This window comes from Camelus dromedarius, chromosome 4 (assembly GCF_036321535.1).
Source record: "Camelus dromedarius isolate mCamDro1 chromosome 4, mCamDro1.pat, whole genome shotgun sequence".
In the NCBI taxonomy this organism is placed as follows: domain Eukaryota; kingdom Metazoa; phylum Chordata; class Mammalia; order Artiodactyla; family Camelidae; genus Camelus; species Camelus dromedarius.
In genome coordinates this window covers 42,420,781-42,444,351 of record NC_087439.1, presented here as the reverse complement: position 1 = coordinate 42,444,351, position 23,571 = coordinate 42,420,781, and the positions used below count along the sequence as shown (strand labels likewise).

Sequence of the window (23,571 nt, the reverse complement as noted above, 5' to 3'; positions counted from 1 at the left end):
AAGGGATGAGAGAAAATATGACTCAAAAAGAGAAACAGAGCACAGGAAATAGGAATAATGGCTTTCTTAGTGTCTGATTATTTTATAGATCTAGGTTCTTGCTCCTCTAACTAAATTCCATTTGAAATTAGGAAAATTAGGATAATTATAAATGTTCTTCCTCACCAGAGTAGAATGCAAGCTCATGTTTGCACTGCCAACAAATAGGACACTACACACCTCAAAATAAGTATTCAAAAAATGGTTACTGATTTTAAAAAAAACTATATATATTATATATATATATATATTTTAAGACATTAGTTTGTTTAGATACTTTGGTTCCAAGGAATCAATAATTTAGGACTCTCATATTTGAGAGAACCATCACTGACAGAGTCCCTGATAAGGGACAGGTGTTGGGCCAATGGTTTTACATTATCTCATTTTATCCTCCAACAAACCTGGGAGTTATGTGCTGTTTCCAGCATTTCACAGATGATGAAACTGAGACTTAAATTACTTTCCTAAGGTCACAGAAGCACTAAGTGGTGAAGCCAGAATACAAATTCAGCTCTCTCTGACTCCAGAATCCATGTTCTTTTCATACTTAATTTATGTAAATTTGGTCAGGTTTGTTTTCATGTATCCAGTTTTTGACTGAGCTGTTCTTCCAGTGTAATGGTAGATTAAAAAAACTAAGCTAAAGACTACTGAAGATGGCTTCAAATATTTGTAATTATAAACTTGTTAAATTATTAAAGTGAATGAAGTTGGGATTAAAGGACATATGAAGTCAAAACTAGCTAATTGCTCAAGAATAAAAGAAGACTAAAATCACTCAAATGCAGTAATTTAATACAGAAATTTATTTTACTTCTGCCTTATAGGGAGTAAAATGATATATTTTCAATCTCTTTAATTTCAACATTGTTATATTTTAAGAAAATTAAGTTGGCAACTTATTTGTTGAAAAAAATATGTACTTAGTATTTTCTAAACATATGAGGCACAAATGAGTAAATAAATACCTTTATGACAAATAGATATCTGAAAAAGATGATTCATAGAAATGAATATTTTTATAGTATTATGGTAAAAACCCACACTCAAGTAGCTACTACACATTTGAGTAGATGTTTCTTATTAATATTAAAGTAGATTTCTCTCTGTCATCAAAATATTCATGCAAAATTATAAGTACTACATTACTTTAAGTGCACTTTCAAAATTTTACCTTTTAACAAGTTTTGGTATGAAATTGCACTTTCCAATGAAGAGACTGGCCCCAAATAATGACTCAGGTAAAATATATTGAATCCCAAAGTTTGATTTTTACAAAATAAATATATGAAAATAAATTCAACTAAGCTACTAAAATGAGTCTCTTAAGCAATACTATTTGCAATTATGTTTTGTTAGCATGTCATCAAAAGACAAAAGGCTATTAATTATGTCATTTAAAACTTTAAAACTCTTGACTAGTAACTAGCAGATTAAAAATAATTTGCATGAATTTAGGAAAATAATGTTTAAAACATCACTTCTGAAAAATTTTTAAATAGAGGTTAGAATATAGTTATATATTTTAAGACTTTATTTCAGAAAAGAATTTCTTTTAAATGACTTTAAAGGAGTCTCTTTTCTTACAGCTATTTTTTGTTTTGTTTTTAATGAAAAAGAAGACTGAGACCAGTTTACTCTTTGAGACAGCCTCAGTATATTAAACAAATTTCAATTACAGAGAAAATCTGGAAAGAAAAAAGGTTTAAGTGTAACAATCCTCAAAAATAAGATATACATCTATAGAACCAAAAATGGAATCAGATTTGAAGAGCAGAAAGCAGGGCTGAAACTTCAGATCCACTGGCCTTTGCCTCCAGCAGCAGGCAGAGTAGACAGGGAGAAGCAGAAATTTAAAATGCCTCATAGAAGCAGAGACTAAATCAGGGCTCACTATTTGAATCCAGGCCTACAAGGCGGGGGCAAAGAAAGGCTGTAACTCTTCCCAAGGAAATAACATGTAAAGAGGCTTATCTAAAGACATGAGGACAAAATAGAAAAATCTTCCCTCTGAGAACAGGTACCGAGCTGCTTGCTATGCCATGACTTAATCTGAAGTTTCCCAATATCCCCAGAAGATTAAAGTGATAAATTGATAATATAAGATCTGGTTATATACACAGTACTATAAGGGCCAAATTAAGACACACAAAACTACAGACAAGGGAAATAGGAGCATAGAGAGGGGATAGGGGAGGCAAATGCCATCATAGACAGGCCTGCAAACCAAAATTCCAAAACAAATGAGGAAAAGATTCTGATAGCAATAGTTTTAAAAATCAAAATTCAGGAGAATGTCACTGCAGATACAGTACAAAATAATATATCTAAGATGAGCTTAAAATAAGTACGCTGCAGATTCTCAAAGGCATAGAAGAAAGGAAACCAGGCAACACAAGAGTAGGAAAATATGAAAAACCACTAGTTCCAAATATCAGGTATTAAAAATGTAATGAGTGAAATTTAAAAATTAAGAGAATGTTTAGGCTGAAAAGGGACACAGTCAAAAAAAAGGTTTAGAGTGTTTTCTTGTTACTGTCAAGAATGCACATAGAAGAGCCAGTAAAGAATAAAAGCACAAAAAAGAAGTTCAGAGTCAGATGTTAAATGACAGATTTAGTCACAGGATCTAAAATATCTCTCATAAGAATGTACAGGAAAGACAATGAGGAAGTACTAGAGAAGCGATACCCAAAGAGGTAAGGCTGAGAATATTCTAGTACAACTGAGAAACATGAATCTTCAATTGGAAATTACACATGGAACAACAAGCAGGATAAATAAGAATTAATCACTATTTCAATGCATTGTAGTGACATAATGGTAGTAGTGCAGTAATAAACAATAGTAACAATAAAAGTACAAGAATCAGTCATGAAAAAGAACTTTGCATTTAGAAATATATCAGCGGGAACTCTCTTCTTCCTGTCAGGCCCAGTGAGTTAAAATGTTCAATGTGTTCCTTTTATAAACAAAGTATTCAGTAAAAAAAATTCAGAACTCCAAGTAGTAAACACCAAATACTATGTTTTTTTTCTTCTTCCTTTTTTCCCCCTTAGTTTTTCTAGTGGAGCTCAGTTTGAAAGAAGTTAATCACACTTTTGAATTAAGAAGCACATTGCTAAAATCTATGTTTGCCTGTCATCTTTCTCATTTAATTTTTGCCATTCTTTTGTAATCACTGTTTTTATTCCCCTCATCCCATAGCTAACATGCTTGATCTATGCCCTTAAATATAACATTATAAAATACGTAATGTGTTTTGTGGATATTTCCAATTTACCTATATGGTATAAATCTCAGTCCGTTTTCTACTTCTCTTATCCAAACCTATGATTAGAGGTATTTTAGTGTTGCTGGAACATGTTCGTTTATTCTTAATATTTCATACTGAATTTTAGTAAAAATCCACCACTTGTAAATACTCATTACATGTCTTAGTGATGGACACTGAAGTTGCCACTAACTCTATCACCATAAACGAAACCACAATCAGTATCCTTGTCTTTATCTATGTATGGATGTTTCTGAGAATTTCTATATGATACATATCATAGAGATAATATGATCATAGAGTAGGATTAATAATTAATTTAGAAAAAAATTACTTTCCAGATTACTTTCCACTGTGAGTGAAAGCACTCCATATACATTCACCAACACTTGATGTTCCATCCTTTTGAAATATAATCTTTCTAATATGAGTAAAGTGATTTCTCACTGCTTTAATTTGCATTTATATGATTATAATTAAGAGAGTTTCCTTGTATACTGTTAAGTTGTGCAGAAGTCTGATCTATGGCAGTTTGTCTCTTTCATTTGTCCATTTTTTTCCCATTGGAGTTTTAGTTTGAGGTACATGAATGATTCTGGAGAACTCAGGGGAAAAAAAGAAAGGAGCTGGAGAGAAATCTTCCATCTTCTTAGAAAATACATAATCATAAGCAGAATATTGGCAGAAATATGAACAGTAAAGGCCATTTTCAGGTCTCAGATGGAAACAAGGAACATGTTATTAGAAACCAGGGGAAAGGTAATACTTGCTATAAAGTGGCAAAGAACTTGGGTGAATTACATTTCTGTTCTTGTGTTCTTTAGAAGGTATAGCTTGCAAGTGATGAAACTGAATATTTAGCTGAGGACATTTCTAAGCAAAATGTTAAAGGAACAGCTTGTTTCCTCCAGCTGCTTATAGTAAAATTCAAATAAATGAATTAAAGAAGGAATTGTTAAGCAAAAAGGGACAATACTTTAAAGATTTGGAGAATTCTTAGCCTGTCCATATTTCAAAAAGTGAGAAAGTATATTCAGAAGACAACACCAAGGATATGCTGGACTATCACTTAATAAAGAGATTATGGAACTATATAAGCAGAAACACTGCCAGTTTGAATTGAAGAAGATCAAGACACGATGTAATAAAGAAAGTCTATTGGACTTAGATTCTACAGGACAGGATTAAAAAAGCTGTTCAGCTGCAAACCTGCACTATTCTTCACAAAAAGGGAAGAATGACTCTGGGGGGAAAAAACAAGCTTATAGATACAGAGAAGAACAGATTGGTGGTTGCCAGAGACTGGGGAGGGGCAGAGGGAGTGGACGAAGTGGGTGAACATGGTCAGAAGGTACAAACTTCCAGTTATAAAATAAATAAGTCATGGGGATGTAATATACAGTATGGTGACTATAGTTAATAATACTGTATTGCATATTTGAAAGTTGGTAAGAGAGTAAATCTTAAATGTTCTCATACAAGAAAAAAATGTAACTGCATATGATGAAGATTAACTAGACTTATTGTGGTGGTCATTTCACAATATATACAAATATCAAATCATGTTGTACATCTATAAGTAATATAATGTTGTATATCAATTATATCTCAATTAAAAAAAAAAAAAGAATGACCCTGAAGATAATTCAGAGATCATTAAGGCCACCACTTCAGTTTCAACAGACTATATGGCCTCCAACTGAAGCTGTGGGGCTAGGTCACCCAGAAGAGCCTTAAGGAAATGACCTGCACCTGACAGAGTTTTTAAGGGAATGACCCCTGCCCTGCAGAACTGCAGGAGCAAGACTATTGCCTCAATGGGTCCAGAAGGCAGAGCATCAAACAAAAGAGGATTATTCTGGAGACTTACAACCTGACAGAATTTACCTTGCTACCTTTTGACCTGCTTGTGATTTGTCACCCCTTCCTTCTTTCCTATTTCTCCCTTTTGGAATGGAGATGTCTATACTACACCTGTCCCACCACCGTATTTTGGAAACACATAGCTCGTCTGGTTTCACAAATTCACAGCTGGAGAGGAATTTTGCCTCAGATGAGTCATACCTTGAATAACACTCATATCTGATTTTGCTATTTAGATGAGACCTTGGACTTTGAGTTAAGAATTAATTCTCAAAAGATTTAAGGCTTGGTGCTACTGGAATGACATGAATATATTCTGAATACAAGAATGGTATAAATTTGTGGGGTCAGGAGTAGAATGGTATGGATTGAATTCTGTCCTTCCAAAATTCAGATGTTGAAGTCCTAACTGCCAATGGATGGCAACTGGAGATGGAGACAGATTTCAATGAGGTCATGAAGGTGTGAGCCTTATGATTAGGGCCCTTATAAGAAAAGACACCAGAGAACTTGCTTCCTCTCTCCACCATGTGAGAACAGTGAGAAGGTAGCCTTCTGTAACCCAGGAAGAGAGTTCTTACTAGGGAACTGAATCTTCACAGTGGACTTCCCAACCTTCAGAAATGTGAGACATAAATCCCTGTCGTTTAAGCCACCCAGTCTATGATATTTTGTTATGAGAGCCAGACCTGATTAATACAAATTTTGTCCAAGTTTCTTTATGTTTCTTTATTTATACTTTTTCATTTTTCCTGTCCTGGCCTCCACTTGACAGATCAAATTTCCTTTGATGGGTTTAAATTCACACATCGCTCAATTTTTTTTTCTGGTTGCTACCTCTCCTTTCTTCTTCTTCTTCTTTTTTTTTTTTTTTAATTAACATTATCTCTATCTTCCTGAAATATAGAGTACTTTAATATATTCTATCTTCCATGGTACACAAGCCCTTCCATGGCCTTTTCAGCAAATTTTTTTTTCACTAGGACTTAAAACAAAATACATTCTGGACTAATAAAGACCTATTTTAAAAGAAAATATAGGAGTATATATTTGTGGTCTTAGGATAGGGAAAAGTATTCTTAAAACAGATTTGCTCTCAAAAACGTAATGCTAACTTTTTGCATTGTTTTATTTTTTTTAATTGAAGTATATTTGATTTACAATGCTGTGTTAGTTTCAGGTACACAGCAAAATGATTCAGTTATATATATGTATCTATGTGTGTGTGTGTGTGTGTGTGTGTGTATTGGGGGAGTCAGAATACAATTAGTATGAGTAGTGTCGCTAGTATGGTGTTTGTAAGCTGTGCTAATATAAGATTAATTATATATATATATATATATATACACACACACATACACACACACACACGTATATATTCTTTTTCAGATTCTTTTCCACTGTAGGTTATTGCAACATATTGAATATGCTGTATTCATGTGCTATATAGTATGTCCTTGTTGTTTATCTATTTGATACATAGTGTTATGTATATGTTAATTCCAAACTCCTCTAATTTATCCCTCACCCCATCTTTCCCCTTTGGTAACCATAATTTGCTTTCTACCTCTGTGAGTCTATTTCTAGTTTGTAAATAAATTCATTTGTGTCCTTTTTCTAAGAGTCCACATACAAATGATATCATGTGATATTGCCTTTCTCTGTCTGACTTCACTTAATATGGTATCTCGAAGTCCATCCATGTTGTTGCAAATAACATTATTTCACTCTTTTTTATGACTGGGTAGTATTGCATTGTATAAATATACCACAGCTTCCTTATCCAGTCATCTGCTGGTTAGGTTTAGGTTGCTTCCATGTCTTGGCTATTGTTAATAGTGCTGCTATGAACATTGGGGTGCATCTTTTTGAATTAGAGTTTTCTCCACATATATGCCCAGGAATGAGAGAGAGTCAAGTACCAACTGACTGGCTTCTTTTTCTCACTTGCAAAATTTAGATTCCTAGGTCTGAGAGAATCGACTAAAATTTTACCCAGAGAGAAAAACTATATGTTATTTTGGCCAATTTGTAAACCATCTTGGCCATGAAGATTTGGAGACTAATAAGTAAATTCTGAACTCCATCTAAAGTTAATTATACTCTATAGAGCTCAGACTCCTGGCAGCAGTTACATCTGAGCAGTGAGGGCAAAAACCTTGATATTTCCTTTTATTTCAACCCGCTCTTCCTCAGGCATACATAGGCTTTTGCAGCTAACAATCTGTAGTGTATTAAAAATCACTCTGGGAGCTTCCGGTTAGTGAACACGGTGAAGATTCGAGAAGAGGGGCGCGCCTGGAGAAGACACGTAAGCTCCCCGCCCCTCCCACACACCTGGCCCTAAGTATCTCTTCACCTGGCTGCCAACTGTCAACACGCTCAGGGGCTCACCTTCCCGCAGAAGAACTTCTTTCTGGAATGGGCGCGGCCTCCTTCTGTCCACCTGAGGGTGGACCCACCGTCACGGCAGACGGGCGCAGACCGGGCAGAGCCTCCGGGCCCCAAGCCGCCTCCAGAGCCGAGCGATAGTTCTCCTGGCAGCAGCAGGCTGCCTGCCGAGGCCACTATGCGCCTGCGCAGTGGCCGCGGCTGCCGTTCAAAGTTCCCGCCAATTCTTGTGCCCCTCCCACCGCGGAGGAGTTCCGCGCTCGGTGGAGACGTTTGACCCCGCCCAGCTGCCTGAGCTGCTTAAGATTTATTACCAGAGGCTCTTTCCGAACGCCCAGTGCTATAGCTGACTCGACTACAGCTGAGTGATAAAGAATTACCTCCGACACCGAGAATTTTCATTCACATTGAAAGATGGTATTTACGTTCGCTACCAATCCTCCGACAAGCAGAGTGATCTGGAAGAGGAGATGTAGACGTGTGTTCTAAGTGCCGGACTCTCATGACAATGGCCATACGCCTCATCGAACAGAGCACTGAAGGAGGACTTCGGATTTAAGCATCGTCTCTGGGTATTTTTTATATATATCTAAAAATACAAAAATAAGCACTTTATTAAACAGGCTTCTCAGGGGGTGGGGGCTTCCAGAAGCATCACTGGGAAGCACTGTTGAGGCTAGGGTACATCAGCGGAGATGTGGGGCTGAAAGAAACTATCCAGGACTTGCTGGCCAGGGCTGGGCTTTTTCCATCTGTACAAAGTGACACCTGGGATCTTTCAGAATCCTTGCAGTTCTCTGGCTGCTGGCCCTCGTACACTCGGAACACCTGCCCCAGGTGCTGGAGGCGGGTGGCCACGGGGGGATCCAACTCTGCAGTTCCTGCAGCAGGACCTTGTGCTGGTACTGCCTTGAGGGCTCTGCAGTCACGGATGGGAACTCCCACAGTCCTATCAGCCGATCTGAGTTGGGCCTCTGCACCAGCAGACTATCTCTGGGTACATTCTAGAAGGAGAGGTGTTCATTGCTGAGTCTCTGATGAATCAGAATTGTCCTCAGTAGTACCGTCTGGGATAGTTGAGGAGTTGAGGCTTGTTAAGGGCGGTCAACACATTACAAATGAAGTTAACCTAAGTGAAAACATTTACCCTTTTGTCAGAAAATCTATAAATGTGATTTTAAAAATACATGGAAGAATACATGTTGATTGATCAAGATTTTCTTGAAAATAAAGAAAGCTGGGATAATATTTTAGCCCTTGTTTCTGAAACAATTCATGGTAAACTTCAACAAAGATCCAAAAATCATCACAGTTCACTTCATTGTTGGGAGCATTTGAAGAAGGTAGCCAGCAGATGTCAGAATAACATCAAAAACGACAAATGTGGACCCTGGCTTGAGTGAGAGATCACGGTACAGAAAAACCCAGCAGTTTTCCACAGCTGCATATCATTGCTAGCAAAGGAATCAATCATTGACTGAAGAGCCCTTTTAGTGTTCATCCTAAAACAACTTGCATTTCTGGGCTTATTGATTTTTGGAAAATAGATCAGTTTGATCCATTTACTGTTCCAATCATAAACTCCATGAGTTGTATACTAATTCCACTCATGAAGAGGAAAAAGAGAAGGAAGCTGAATCTGATATCAAACATAGAATCAGAGACTGTAAGAAGTAGCTCCTTATGTAACAGTGTCTGGACAGCTTTTTGAAAATTTAGATAAATCCCAAAAAGGAGATCTTATCAAGAAGAGTGATTTCAAAAAGACTTCTGAAGATAACAACTCCCTTCAAACCAATTTGGGTATCTTCTACCTTCAACCAAGAATCAAATACTTCAAGAACCATTTAATAAATATGGCAGAACCATGTATGCATATTAGCGCTCAAAGCAATTTTTTTTTTCCTTGAGAAAGAATTTTTTTGAAAAGATTACTGAGACCACCAAAGGAGAGTGTTAAATTTCCTGAAAAGAGCCATAATGGGAAGAATAAGTGGACTGCAGATCAATTCGTAAAATTGAATATTGTACAAGGATAATTCTAAGATTTCTGATATGAATACACAGTTCTACCAGTTGCCACATACAGAGGTGAGTGAGTAGTGTATATCTAAGCCTTTAATCTCAGCTCACTGGATATTTCTGGACTGAATATTCTAGGTGAATGAGGGATTTGTCCTTAAGTCTTAGACACTTAAGTTAATTATACATCGATTGTGTATTCAGCCACTTCTTAATTTTACTTCCTTATATTTTATTGGTCAGGTCACACCTCATTGCTCATCTTTTAAAAGTTATTTTGAACTGGGCATCTAAACCTACCAAAACTTCAATTCAGAAGTTGTGGGGGAGAGTATAGCTCAGTGGCAGAGCGTGTTCCTAGCAAGTACAAGGTCCTGGGTTTTATCCGCAGTACCTCCATTAAAAATAAATAAATAAAAACCCAATTACCCCCCCCCCCAAATAAAATAATAATAAACAAAAGGTATGAGTTACTAGATTACAATTGGGGCTTCATAGAGTAGTATTTTTTACAACTGTTGCCATTGTAGCTTCTCACTTCTTCTCTCAGAGGACAATTGGATTAGTCTTCCTTAAAGAAACAGCTGAGAAAAATATAACCAACTTCATTTCACCAACATAAAACCTGTTATATTTGTCAAAACACTTGGACTTTCCATATATCTAGATAATTAAATTGACTTTTAAAAATGTTGTTTCTTCCATGTTTGATTTTGTGAGATAGATTTTGAAGTGTCAGATATATTTCACCTGGTTTAGCAACCAATCTAAATAAAGCAGTTGTTCTAGTTTACGTTCTATCTTCAGAGAAGCATCGAGAAGCCAGCTATTGGGCTAGTGCTTTCCATGGCTTAATGAAAAATTTCTTTCCTTTAACATTGTTTTCTCTATAGGCATACAGCTTTTTTTTCTTTTATCTTTTTGGTTTATATAGAATAGACTATAATGCAGTCAACACAATTAAATGCCTTGAATTTCTTTCTCTTCTCTAATTTTTCAAAGAAATTTTTAAAGACTGTGTGCACAAAAACAAACACACTTTGGATTGTGATCTGTATATGAGGATCAAGAAAATAGCTCAGTATGAAATAACATAAATCAGAGATGATTTGGGAGAAAACCTACAGCAGTGGGACTTAGGAGCATTAGATGAGATTTTAGTCCCACCTAGTGTCCTATAGTGGAATCACACCTTGGAAACGAAATCTAATACATCCAGGACAAGACTCAAAGATTAGGCAGCTAGCATGAGGCTGGGCACTGACTCAAAGCAAGTACAGTCAGAGGGATGTTGGTGTTTCTTCTTTACTGAGCTGAAAAATAGTCATGCTAAAAAAGCTATTCTTGGTGGCGGTGTATAGCTCAGTGGTAGAGCACAGTGCTTAGCATGTGCGAGATCCTGGTTTCAATCACCAGTACTTCCACTAAAAAAAAAAAAAAAAAAAAAAGATATTCTATTCTTGGATCTAAGGAATTTACCAAATATTTACAGGGCCAGTCTATAGACATATTCATTCATATATCAAATTTAAAAATAGAAAGGTTTGAGATGATAGCCTGATTTGGTAGAAATAAGAATGAGATAATGATGGAAATTAGAATGTCAGTAACACCTGGGAATGAGAAAGTTCACACATATCTAAGGATAATTTACATATGCATGAATAAGGTCATATTATGCGGTTTTTTTCTTTTAGTGTGAGTGATGGGAAGACTTTAATACGCCTATTTTGGAATTGGATTAAGATAGTAGACAAAAAACAAGTAAAGATATATATATATACACATATATATATGTGTGTGTGTATATACTGAATAATCCAATCAGTATATCTGATTACATAACTATGGTTATAAGTGGGAGGGGGTGTAAACTCAAAGGTAGAGAACAATCTTTATTGTATATCTATGGAAATTTTACAAAAAGTAATCATGTATGTAGCTAAAATGAATATCTTAAGTCCAAGAAGTAAAATGTTTACATATTACATTCTCATAATATAATAAACCTAGAAAGAATTTTAAATGTATCATAATTATTTGGAAACTAAGAAACACACCCAACTCTTGAATCAAAGGAAACAGAACAATAAAATTATAACCTAAAAAATAATGAAAAGGAGACTATAACTGAAGACCCCTAGGGGATACAGAAAAGCTGGATTGAAAAAAAAATTGTACCCTCACAGTAGTTCATTATTGATAAAGATGAAAAATAAAGAAGTTGGTATTTACCTTCAATTATCAGAAAAAGAATGACAATTGCGAATAAGGAAAGAGAATTAGTAAAGGTGAAAATGACTAATTTACTTTAAAACATTTTATTAATAAACAATAATATAAAACAAAAACATGCCTATTTGTGTCTGGTTGGAGGAGCCAAACAGTATTATTTCAAACTCATCCCAGCAAAGTTTTCAAAGTCTGACTGCCTTGTAAACCCAAATCAGAAACATTTTGACATTTTTAGTCATTAACTTTTTCAAAAGTATCAATGGTCTATCTAATTTTTAATTGCCATACATGTTTCTTACCCAAGTTGGGCCCATTTTGATGTTTCACACATTCCTGTGCAGAGGTTAGGAGTGATTGCCAAATGTTTTTTGGAAAGGGTCCAAAAGTAAATATTAGGTTTTGTGAGGAGGATGGTGTCTGGCATCTGTCCCAACCACTTAACTGTGCTATTGTTGCTCAAAAGCAATCATATTCAATATGTAAATTAATAAATGTGTCTGTATTCCAATACAGGTTTGTTTGTAAGGAAAAAAGAGGGAAATTTGAGCATGAATTTGTCCTATAGGCTGCATTTGCTGACCCTGGGTTAAAGTTAAATACAGATTTCAATAAGTGAATAGGCGCCATTGATATGAATGTGAATATATAAGCAAAGTCAGTTTAAAAAGAAGATATTCATTTGAGAATAGCATACTAATTACAGTGACTGTTACAGCTATCATTCTGGTGGGTTCTTTCTATAGGTCAGGCACTTTATATGGTGTTTTACATATAATTTCTCATTTAATATTCACATCAACCCTATGAAGTAGGTACTGATATTATTGCCCTATGCCAGATGAAGAAACAGAGTTTTAGACACTTAAGACACTTAACCAGTGTTCTAGTTGAAGGTAGCAGTTTGAGATTTAAAGTCACCTCTGCTGAGCCAAGTTCTAAACAGCTCCATAGAAATACTTGGAAGTCAGGGTGTCATACACCTGGCAAGGCAGGGTATTTTTCCTGAGTGCAGGGAGTTATTTCTCCATGTTCATTTTTCTTTGGAGTTACTTTCACTCCATTTCCCAGGAAGGAACACTTCATCCCATCCTCCTTTCCCACCTGTTCCAGCACTGAGTTCCCCCCATAGTTGAAGAAGTGAGCATTCTGATTTAAGAGTCTGCCCACCATGGAATCACATAACCATAATGTTAGGACCCAAGCATTATAATTTAGGCAGCATGAACCCAATTCTCTGTTTTCCTTTTGGAGAGAACTGTATCTGGGTAAAGCTAATGCTTGCTCTTGTGAATTTGATGGAGTGAGCTAAAGAAATAGAACGTCTTTTAGGCCCATCTTATCTATGTGCAATAAGACATACAGGTCAGAGACTTGGGGGTCTCAAATTCTAGGATTAAAAATAAAGGTAGAAAGACACCACCCCCATACTCTTCAATCCAGCTTTACTGGTAAAAATTCTGAGCCTATTTTAATACTTAATGCCTCCTTGTCTGACTTAAATTGGTTAAGTTCTCAAAGATGGGAAGAGTGATTAATTAGGCTCCTTCAAACCTCTTGACTATAGGAACCATAGAAATTACAACACTTGTCTGAGGCTACTTGAGAACAAGGCCAAATTGTTTCTGGAATGTTACCATCTATCTAGAGTATACCCAAAGGCAGAGTAACTCTAAAATCTGCTGAATTTCCCTCCATTTGACAATTCTTTAAGAGTGTTTCTTAAATTATTGCCTATAATGAAGTAAATGGAAGATGAACAAATTACAGCCTGATCATGAAACGGATTGGAACTGAACCTAATGAGACAATGTGAAATTGCAAGACTGTGGAATGAATTACAAGAGTCAGTGATAGTCACCACTTAAATGAACTGTTTGACATGATGAAGTTCAACTACAGAGTGATGACTGATGGAAGGACAAGTATGTAAAAGAAAGGATAGTCACCAATTCTCTGTTTTCACTGATCTTTAATGGTCATCCTTAATGTAAGAAGAATTTAATTCAGACACAAAGATACAGTCTTTAACTGAAAAAAACGGTGGCAAGGCCAAGAAGTTACTGAGATGAGGGGAAACTCATTTATCTATGACACTTTAAGTGGACATTTTAAATGGCTCCTTCTTTTAGATTCTAGATTCTGGAGGTCTTACCTAGGCCTGTGACTCGAAGCACTCATCAGAACTATGCTTTCATGTAATCAGGCAGAAATAACAGATTCTTTTGGCATCATCTAGTGAGATCACAGCCTGTCAGTTTGCACTTTGCAGCTACTGGGAAAGCAAAACTTTGGATTGTGAGAATTCTCCCTAAGTAAGTGTAACAGAGGTGAGAGGAATGTCTGGCAGCCAGAAGGTTTTTTTCCTTAAATTACTTTGAGGACTAAAACTTGTGAATCACACATCATTTGAGAAGTACAGACAGAAGATACTTTGGAATTATTCCTGGTTTATTTACATAGCATCAGTAATAATATATAAAGAATATAGTGTTTTTCCCAGTCTGTTGCATTTGAATATAAGATTATACCAAGATATGAATTTTTCCACTATTATTTAAAAATAAACTCAATTAGCCTTGAAAAGCTTCTGACCAGCAGATAGATAGCATAGATATACAATAAATAGGAAAAGATAAACATGTATTGATTGGATACAGTGGAGAAGTTATGCTTTAGATTATGAGTAAATTAATGAAAGACTGTACTACAGTCTAAAATACACAATTTGAAATGTAAATTATAGGTTAGGCTATGGATAAAAGGGAGTAATTAACACAGAGAAAATGTAGCCATTGCTTCTAACTTGCTAGAAAAGTTTGGTTTGAACAATGTAATTTCAGATATCTTTTATGTAGTAAAGTTTATATCAAAATGATATATGCTTAGATTTATATCATTAACTCCCAGGAGTTTTTCCCTCTGATAATCTTAAACAATGGAATAAAAAAGTGGTACAGTATAGGTTAAGCACATATCTAAATCTACGTCTACGTGTTTTTACATCTACATTGCCTCGTTCCGTTTTCCAACTATCAATCTTTTACTCCTCCAGGGATAATCCAGTTTTCAAAAACTAAGATACTATACTGAAGCCACTTAAAGCATCTCTGAAGACAAAACAAAACTGGATATCTTTAACTTTATAATATTCCGAGAATTACTTTCATTGTCTCTGTCCTCAGCAAAATCATTGACTCTTTTAGGTGAATCAATGCTAATCCTTTCCTCCTTTGCCAACCATAAAATGAAAAAACAAAGTTACGGGAATGCTATAGAGATATTACATTCCTATTGCTGTGGTAGCAAGTTATCAGAAATATAGTGGCTTGAAACAATACAAATTCATTATCTTATGGATGGTCAGAACTCTTAAAATCAAGGTGTCATAGGGGCTACATTCTTTCTGGAGGCTCTAACGAGGAATCTGTTTCCTTGCCTTTTCCAGCTTCTCGAGGCATCGTGCATTCTTTGACTGATAGCCGCTTACTCCATCTTCAGAACTATCTCTGACTCTGACATCCCTGCCTCCCTCTTTATGTGGACCCTTGTGATTACATTGGACTCACTCAGATGATCCAGGATAGTCTCCCCATCAAAGGATTCTTAACTTAATCACATTTGCAAAGTACCTTTTGCCAGGTAAGGCAACATACTGATAGATTCTGAGGGTTGGGATGTGAACATCTTTGGCAGGAAAGAAGGAGGACAGTATTCTGTCTACTTCAGTAGCATTTGGAAACTTGAGTCTAAATTTAATGTGGTCTACGGAAGAGAAGGGAAATAATAGAGATGAAAAAAGAAAAAGACCCTTTGGAAATAGTTTAAATTCCTTCCTTATCACTAAAACCACAATGAAAGAAGTTAGTATAATCCCTATGGGATATTAAATGGGAAATAATTTCTATTAAGGCAGAAGCTGGCTTTTTTTGGAAAGTAATTTTGTTAATCTGAACCATGATATATTTAAACAATTTATCAACATAAATTGCCTTCTCTTTCCCATCATGTGCCTTATCTGTCCTTCTACAGATATGTAAATTGGAAGTAAGAAAAAATTAGAAAAAGAACTTCACATTCAAGACATTTTATAAAAAGTGTCGATCAGTTTCATGATTATATTCTAGTCCAAGACCTACCACTTCCTTTGTAAATTATTATGTGTCTAGTTACTGGTATTTTTTCAAGGATATCCTCTACAAATAATTTTTCTTAACACATGCCTCTTATCCATCATTTTGTTGCTTCAGGACCTTAAATCGTGCCACTTGACAGACTGATTCATTGGTTAATCAGTTCTTTCATTCATTAGTTCATTCTACTGATATTTTATTGGTGATTTTTCTAGAGTTTATGCTAGACACTGCATGGGGGTATGTATGACAAGCACAATACATGAGTTTTCACAGCCTTTTCCAGGCTCACTGCCACAGAGAATTATTTTGTTGCTTTAGGGGGAACATAGTGCACTGCTTAGTAATAGACAGTGACTTTCTAGGTTCTGATGGCACTCAAACATTTATCATCCTTGATCTTGACAAATTACTAACTCCTTGGTGCCTCATATCTTTCCTCAATAAAATGAGAATGTGTTTCATTAATTGTTAAGCCTTACATAATGAGTATTTTTGAAGTTTAAATGAGCCAGTCCATGTAAAGTACTGATGTTAACCATTATTTCACAGTCCTCACTTATTTCTATAAGGATTATCTCCTAACCAAAGATCCCCATCTTATCCTTATAGTTAGTACAAGGGAAACCTGGAAAAGAAGAAAGGTCAGTAGGATTTGCTTTGGTTAAAGCACAGGATTTCTCTTGGGAGATGATTAATTTACATTAGACAGAGATGACCAAGAGGTATAAGAAATAGTGAAAGTGAATAAATAGGGAATTGACTTTTAAGAACTTACCTTAGTGAGATACTGAGACTTTAGAATTTTTAAGAGAATATAGTAGAGACTATAATTGCCTTTATTTAAGGTTGCCAGATGATGTTTTTCATTCATTCATTCAACAAATTATCAGTAAGCTAACACAATGTGTCATATCTTGTGCTAGGTTCTTGTAATAGTCATGAAGAAAAAAAGTAGGTTTCTGTCTGCATTTAGTTTTTGTTCAAGGGAGATGATAAACGTTGACTGTATAATCGGACATGCAGATGTTAAATTATTAATGCTGCAATTGCTACAATTGTAAAAGTAGGGAAGTTTGGTATACTCAGGATGGTCAACAAACTTTCCTTGGAATCTGAAAGATGATTAAGTGAAGTAGTATAGCCTTTTCTAGGAACTGAAGGAAGAAGCGTGGCTGAGGTGCATTCAGTGAGGTGGTGCTTGGACAGAAAGGAGACTGAAGGGGTAGAGATATGCCAGGGTCATGAGGGCCTTAATCATGATTTTGATCTTGTCTTTAGGAGAAATGGGTTGATACAATCAGTTTTATATTGCCAAAGGATTTTTATTCAAACAGAGACTGCTTGGAATAGAGGAGGATGTGTAGGTAGACCAGTAGGAGGCTATTGTCTTAGTACTGGTGAGAGCTGATTGTGGCTAGGAATAGGGTAGTGATGTTAAAAATGTGGCTGAGAATATGAATTTATAAGCTGTTTAAAAATGAATCAACAAGTTTCACCAATAATGATGGAATAGGTGTGAGGATCAAGAAGAAAATGCCATGGATGACTCCCAAGTTTCTGGCTTGAATAACTAGTTGAACAAATAGTAGCTGTTTTCTGGACAGACAGGAGGGAACTAGAAATTGTGCTGGTTTATTTTTGACTCATTGAAATATTTATCCTCAAAATGAAAGCAGAGTTTATCTAGAATTAAAATCATCACCCTAGAGATGAGTCAAGAGTACTGCTTAACTGTGAATATATGATATTGAAATTTACTGTTGAAAGGCATACAAGTTGACCAGACTAGAGTTGTGATTTGGAGAAAAAAGTTATTTATCCAAACAGAAGATGTAAAATACTCTGTGCAATGTTTTTGTTTGTTTATTGGTTTTCGTTACACCGAGAAAGCCAGGGAAACTTCTCTGTGAAACTGAAAACTAAACAATATTTTCAACCGAATTTGCATGAAAACCTAATTTCTAAAGCAGTAGGACTTTTCTTGGCTGGAAAGTGATGGTCATTATTAGACATGCCTGAATAAAATTAAAGCCATTGCACTGCCTTGCCGGCCAAGGCTGAAGACTTGGCTGCTGCTATAAAATCTGAAGGTAGTAGGGGTTGTTTTCTATTAGAGACTTAAGAAATTTGTGTGAAAAAGAGGAGAAAATAAATTTATTTAAAATAACAATAAGCTCTTATTACACAAGAGAAATGGAAACTATTGAAGAAACAAAAATGTTGTCAATTGAGTGAAAGGTCTGCAGGGTAGACCAGTAGGAGGCTATTGTCTTAGTACTGGTGAGAGCTGATTGTGGCTAGGAATAGGGTAGTGATGTTAGGCACCAGCAGACAATATTTCAGCAGTGGAAGCCCTCATTACACTAGAGGTAGTACAGTAACGGATTCATATGCAGAATTTATAACAACTCTTTAAACCAGAAGGGTAGAAATACTCTGCCTATGGGTTTAAAGAGAAGAAATTCTACTCCGAGTGACAAGTCAAGGACCCAGTATTTTGGAAGATTGCTACATCTTGAACCAAGATGTAGAGGACTCTTTCTTCAAGAAGAAATCTGTTTTAATTACACAGGTAGCACACATATTGATTACTTGGTAGTCGGTAAAGAATGAAGAGAAAAAAAAAGAGGATAATTGTAGCAGGATTCCAGGACTAAGGAGAAAGAAGCAGAAAGGGTTAAGGAACTAGACGTCACACAGTAAGTCTCATCTTCTTGAAGAAAGACACTCCAAGTCCCTTATGGGCTGTTTTGCCAGTCCCTGCCCTAGGATCACCAGAGCAAGCCTAAGGCAGACTGAAGAGAACATTACTTCTTTTTTTTCTGATATCGGGGTTGATTACAAGATGGACTACTATGATCACTTAAAGAATCATGCCCTTACATTTCCCAGAATCCTCTTTAAAAAATGAATTATTTAATTATAAAGCATGAATGTGCACATTTCAGTATAGTACCTATATGAGTGCTCAGAAAGCCGTAGGAGCAATGTGTTATGAGAACAGAGGAGTGATTCACCCCGTCTGGACAAGTTACAGAAGTTAGCCTCAAGGAATGTTATTAAGACTAGATTTTTATTTTATATTTATTAAAGGTTAATATATATATTACTATAGCACATATGCAAATATATCTGTAGAAGAGTACATATGTAAGTGTATACCTCAACGAATTTTCATAACATAGGTATAGTACAACCATGCAACCAACACACAGATAAAAATATAGAAAACATCAGCACCCAAGAGATTCTCTCTGTGCCCCATTTCTGCCAGCTTCCCCCAAAGAAACCACTATCCTGATTTTTATCACCATAAATTAATTTTGCAGATTGCATTATTTTTTAGAAATAGAATCATAAAGCATGTACTCTTTTGTATATATCTTCCTTAGCTGAATATTATGATTTTGAGATTCATCCAAATTGCTGTATGCAGCAGTAATCTGAATATACTATAATTTATGTATCCATCTCTACTACCTTGAAAGAGTAAAGTATTAATTTAGGGTGGATACAATAAATCAAGGATCCATTGTGTAATCTCTAGGAAATTGATCCCTCCTCTTCCCAAAATAATATCAGAATCTATAGTCAATATAAGGGAAAATAGAAATATTTTAAAATGTGTTTGATTAATTCATAATGGGTCAAGAAAGAAGAAAAAGGAAACAAGAGCAAAAGGGAAAAATGGAAAAAAAGAGTAAGCTGATAAGTCTAGATCCAAAAATACCAGTGATAATATTAAAGTTGAAGATTTTCAGTCTGGATGAAAATAGATCTATTTTCTGATTACAATAAACATACTTTAAGTATAAGAAAAGTTGAAAGTAAAAGGATATAAAAGGTTATACTGTGTAATATTAAACAAACAAAAGAATATGTAGTTTTACTAAAGTCAGACAATAATACTTTAAAGCAAGAAGCATCACTGGAAATAAACATGTATTTCACAATGATAAAAGTTGACCATATTGGGGAGTTATCACAATATTATATCTTTGTATGCCCAAAATATAACTTTAAAATATAGAGAGCAAATATTAACAAAATTATATGAAAAATATACAAATCCACAATCACAGAAGGACATTTTGCCATACCAGTGCTACGTGAGATTTATGGACTTAAATGCACATTGTGGAAAGAAGAAAGCCTAAACATTACTATTTAAAGAATCCATCTAAAAAAAGCTAGGAAATATCAGCAAATCAAACCAAAATACAAGAGAAGAAAATAAATAATAAAGATAAGATGCACAAACAGTGAAACAGAAAACAAATTAACAATATAGGACCCAACAAAACCAAATTTAGTTCTTTAAAAAGACTAAGAAAAAAAATTTTTTAAACAAAAGTGATCAAGAAACAAAGGAAATTACCAAATCAAGAATTTTTAAATGGAACATCATTACATATTCCAGAATACAAAGATAAGAGAGAGTATAGCGGACAGCTCTATTACAATAAATTAAACATTTAGATGAAGTGGACAGATTTCTTAAAAATACAATTTTCCAAATTTGGCTTGGGAAGAAATGGAAAATGTAAATAGTTTTATACCTATTTAAGAAATTTTTTTAACATTTTTTATTGATTTATAATCATTTTACAATGTTGTGTCAAATTCCAGTGTAGAGCACAATTTTTCAATTATACATGAACATATATATATTCATTGTCACATTCCTTTCTCTGTGAGCTACCATAAGATCTTGTAAATATTTCCCTGTACTATACAGTATAATCTTGTTTATCTATTCTACAATTTTGAAATCCCAGTCTATCTCTTCCCACCCCCCACCCCCTTGGCAACCACAAGTCTGTATTCTCTGTCTATGAGTCTATTTCTGTTCTGTATTTATGCTTTGTTTGTTTGTTTGTTTTTAGATTCCACATATGAGCGATCTCACATGGTATTTTTCTTTCTCTTTCTGGCTTACTTCACTTAGAATGACATTCTCCAGGACCTATTTAAGCAATTGAATAAGGCATTAAAGCCATTATTTCACATATGAACATTTCTAGACATATACATAATCTCTTTCAGAAAATAGAAAAACTACTTAAATTCTGGTATGAGGTCAGCATAACCATGGATCCAGTGTTGATAAGGATTTTATAAGAAAGAAGAATCGCATGCTAATGTCTCTCATGATTATAGATGCAAAACCCTACACAAAATATTAGCAAATCAAATCCAATAATATAGTAAAATGATAATATGCAATGGTTACATTGATGAGTCTTCAAGAATGGAAAGCTGGTGGGACGTGAGTAAAGCAGTTTATTCCAGACTCCCTGTTCCAAGTCAGGACTCCTTCTCAGCTGAATTCTGTACCATTTGCCTCTTTTGTGTCTTGATTTTCCCAGCTTCATTTTTTAAAAATATTATCATGTTTCCTTTCCCTTGCCTTTCAAGAAGGCTTCTTATTCTTAAAGTCTGTAATTATACCTACCAACCACGATTCCAAATCTCCCTTTAGCAACACTCAGACAGCGTTGAGTAAATGGTTTTGAGCGTATAACTCTCCCAATTGGAACAACTTCTGTGTTCCCTAACTCAGGCTTCTTGGTGAAGTATATTTCTGTAGGGCTTCCCGTGCTCCCTTCAATGGGAGCTGAACAAACCCCTATACCTATTGAAACTTGCATTAGGACTGAAAGTATGTTATAAACACTGCCCAGCCAGCCAAATTGTCTTAGGTAAGATTACAAAGAATATAGAATCTGAAGTAAAAGCTTATGTGCAGTTTTTTATTGATGATTCCAACACCACAGAAACTGAGGTCTGAGGGACTGCATTCACTGAGAAAGCATAAGCAAATAGCTTTGCTTCAAGTTCTGATTTTTTTTTAAGACGAGAACAGATATGCAAGAGTAAGGCAGCCACAGCTTTCTAACAAGGATGACTTGCAGCTTTGCCTTTCTGAATATTTTCGTAGAAGCAGTATGGAACTACTGCATCTCAAATAATACAAACCAGGAGGATGTTAAGAGGGATGTATTCTGGTCCCCTCTGGCCTCTTTTCTGTTCCAGTCAGAGTTTTCCCCAAAGGGAATTAATTCGCCTTCACTTCCAGATGTCTCACCTGACTGTTTTGACTCCCATAGGGAAGCCAAATTCCTCCACCGGCTGTGTGGAAGTTTTTTTTTTTTTTTTTGAGACAGAAGTGGTGGGAGGAGCAAGCATTGCAAAATTCAGCATTAGGTTGGATTTACAGCAACTGTGACCAAAGAATTGGTCTAGGAAACATACATGAGTGTGAGTTCTGTGGTGGCAATCAGTGGTGCCCAATATATTTATATAGCCCACGTCTGCCTGTTAAACTAGAAATACATTCCATACTTCCAGGGTTGACTTCTCAATGAATAAAATTATTTGCTGGTTTTCGGTTTGATACTCAGTAACAGATTGTTAGATTGACTCCCTGATTTTTTGCAAATTCCATACTACATTTTTTAAGATCTGGAATACACCTCCCAGCTGAGCACCTTCAAGTTAATATTCCCAAGTAATTTATCATTCAAAAAATAAATCATACATTGAAATTAAGAATATATTAATAAGACCAATGCTAATAGCACAGCTTTATCAAAATGAATAATTCTACCCAAACACATTTTTTGTCTCATATTTTTATAGCACTTCTTAGAGTACACTCACTAGTTGTGTTAACCTATCTTGAGTGTGCTATGCACTTCTCAGGCATTATAAAACTTGATGTGATGACTTAAATTGAAACTAGTTTATATGGTTATAAATAATACTTGCTGTAAAATAAATTTAGAAATACATTTAGAAAAGAGTAAAGTTGGAGAACGGGTGGTTAGAAGCAAGGAATAAAAATTACCAATATACTAATTGGCTTACAAGTTGTTTAACACTTTTCTTTTACATAAAAGTTACAATGAAACAGGAAATTATGTTATTACATAAGAGATGGCTACTTCCATCCTTCCATTCCTCTTAGCATCTCCATTAATTGTGTTTAGAAGATGGATTAGAATTTAACTTGTCACTGATGGCTTTTAGTAAAGCTTGGAAAGTGTTTCTTTTCAATACTCTCCACTCAGCAGTCCCAGTGGGCCTGTGAAAAGCATTATGTTCTTCCAACTCTAGCATGTTATTCTAAGATGTCAATGCCTAGCCAAAGCAGTTACATTAGGAAAAGTGAATGTTTAGAAGCCTTTTTTTTTTTTTGATAAACAGAGCATCCCTAGAAGGGAGCTTGCCTGGTGCTGGGCAATGATGAGTAGAGGCAGCTGATGGTGGATGAAAGGTACTAAGTAAAAAAAGCTAGCTCCTCAACTAACGCAAACTAAATACCTGATGCTCACATGTACAAAGTAACTCCATTGTTACATTCATGATCCCTACCAAACTGGTATATCCTAGTACTTCAGAATGTCTACACTTGTAATCTGGATTGCAATTAAAATGTTGATCCCTGGACCTCACTCCATATCTACTAGATTTGCAGTAATTACTTTTAGCTATTTTTATGCAAACCAAATTTTGGGGACTATAAATTGGCTTAGAATATAAAGGTTAAAAAGTTATACTAGGGGTTAAGAACATGGACCCTGGAATAAGTCTACCTGGACTCTACAT

At 35.3% G+C, this 23,571-nt stretch overlaps 1 pseudogene; it reads left to right on the top strand.

The window, feature by feature from the left end:
- The first annotated feature begins 2,691 nt into the window (after positions 1-2,691).
- LOC105091105 (DNA primase small subunit-like) overlaps positions 2,692-23,571 on the top strand; it is a 36,382-nt pseudogene continuing 15,502 nt past the window's right edge.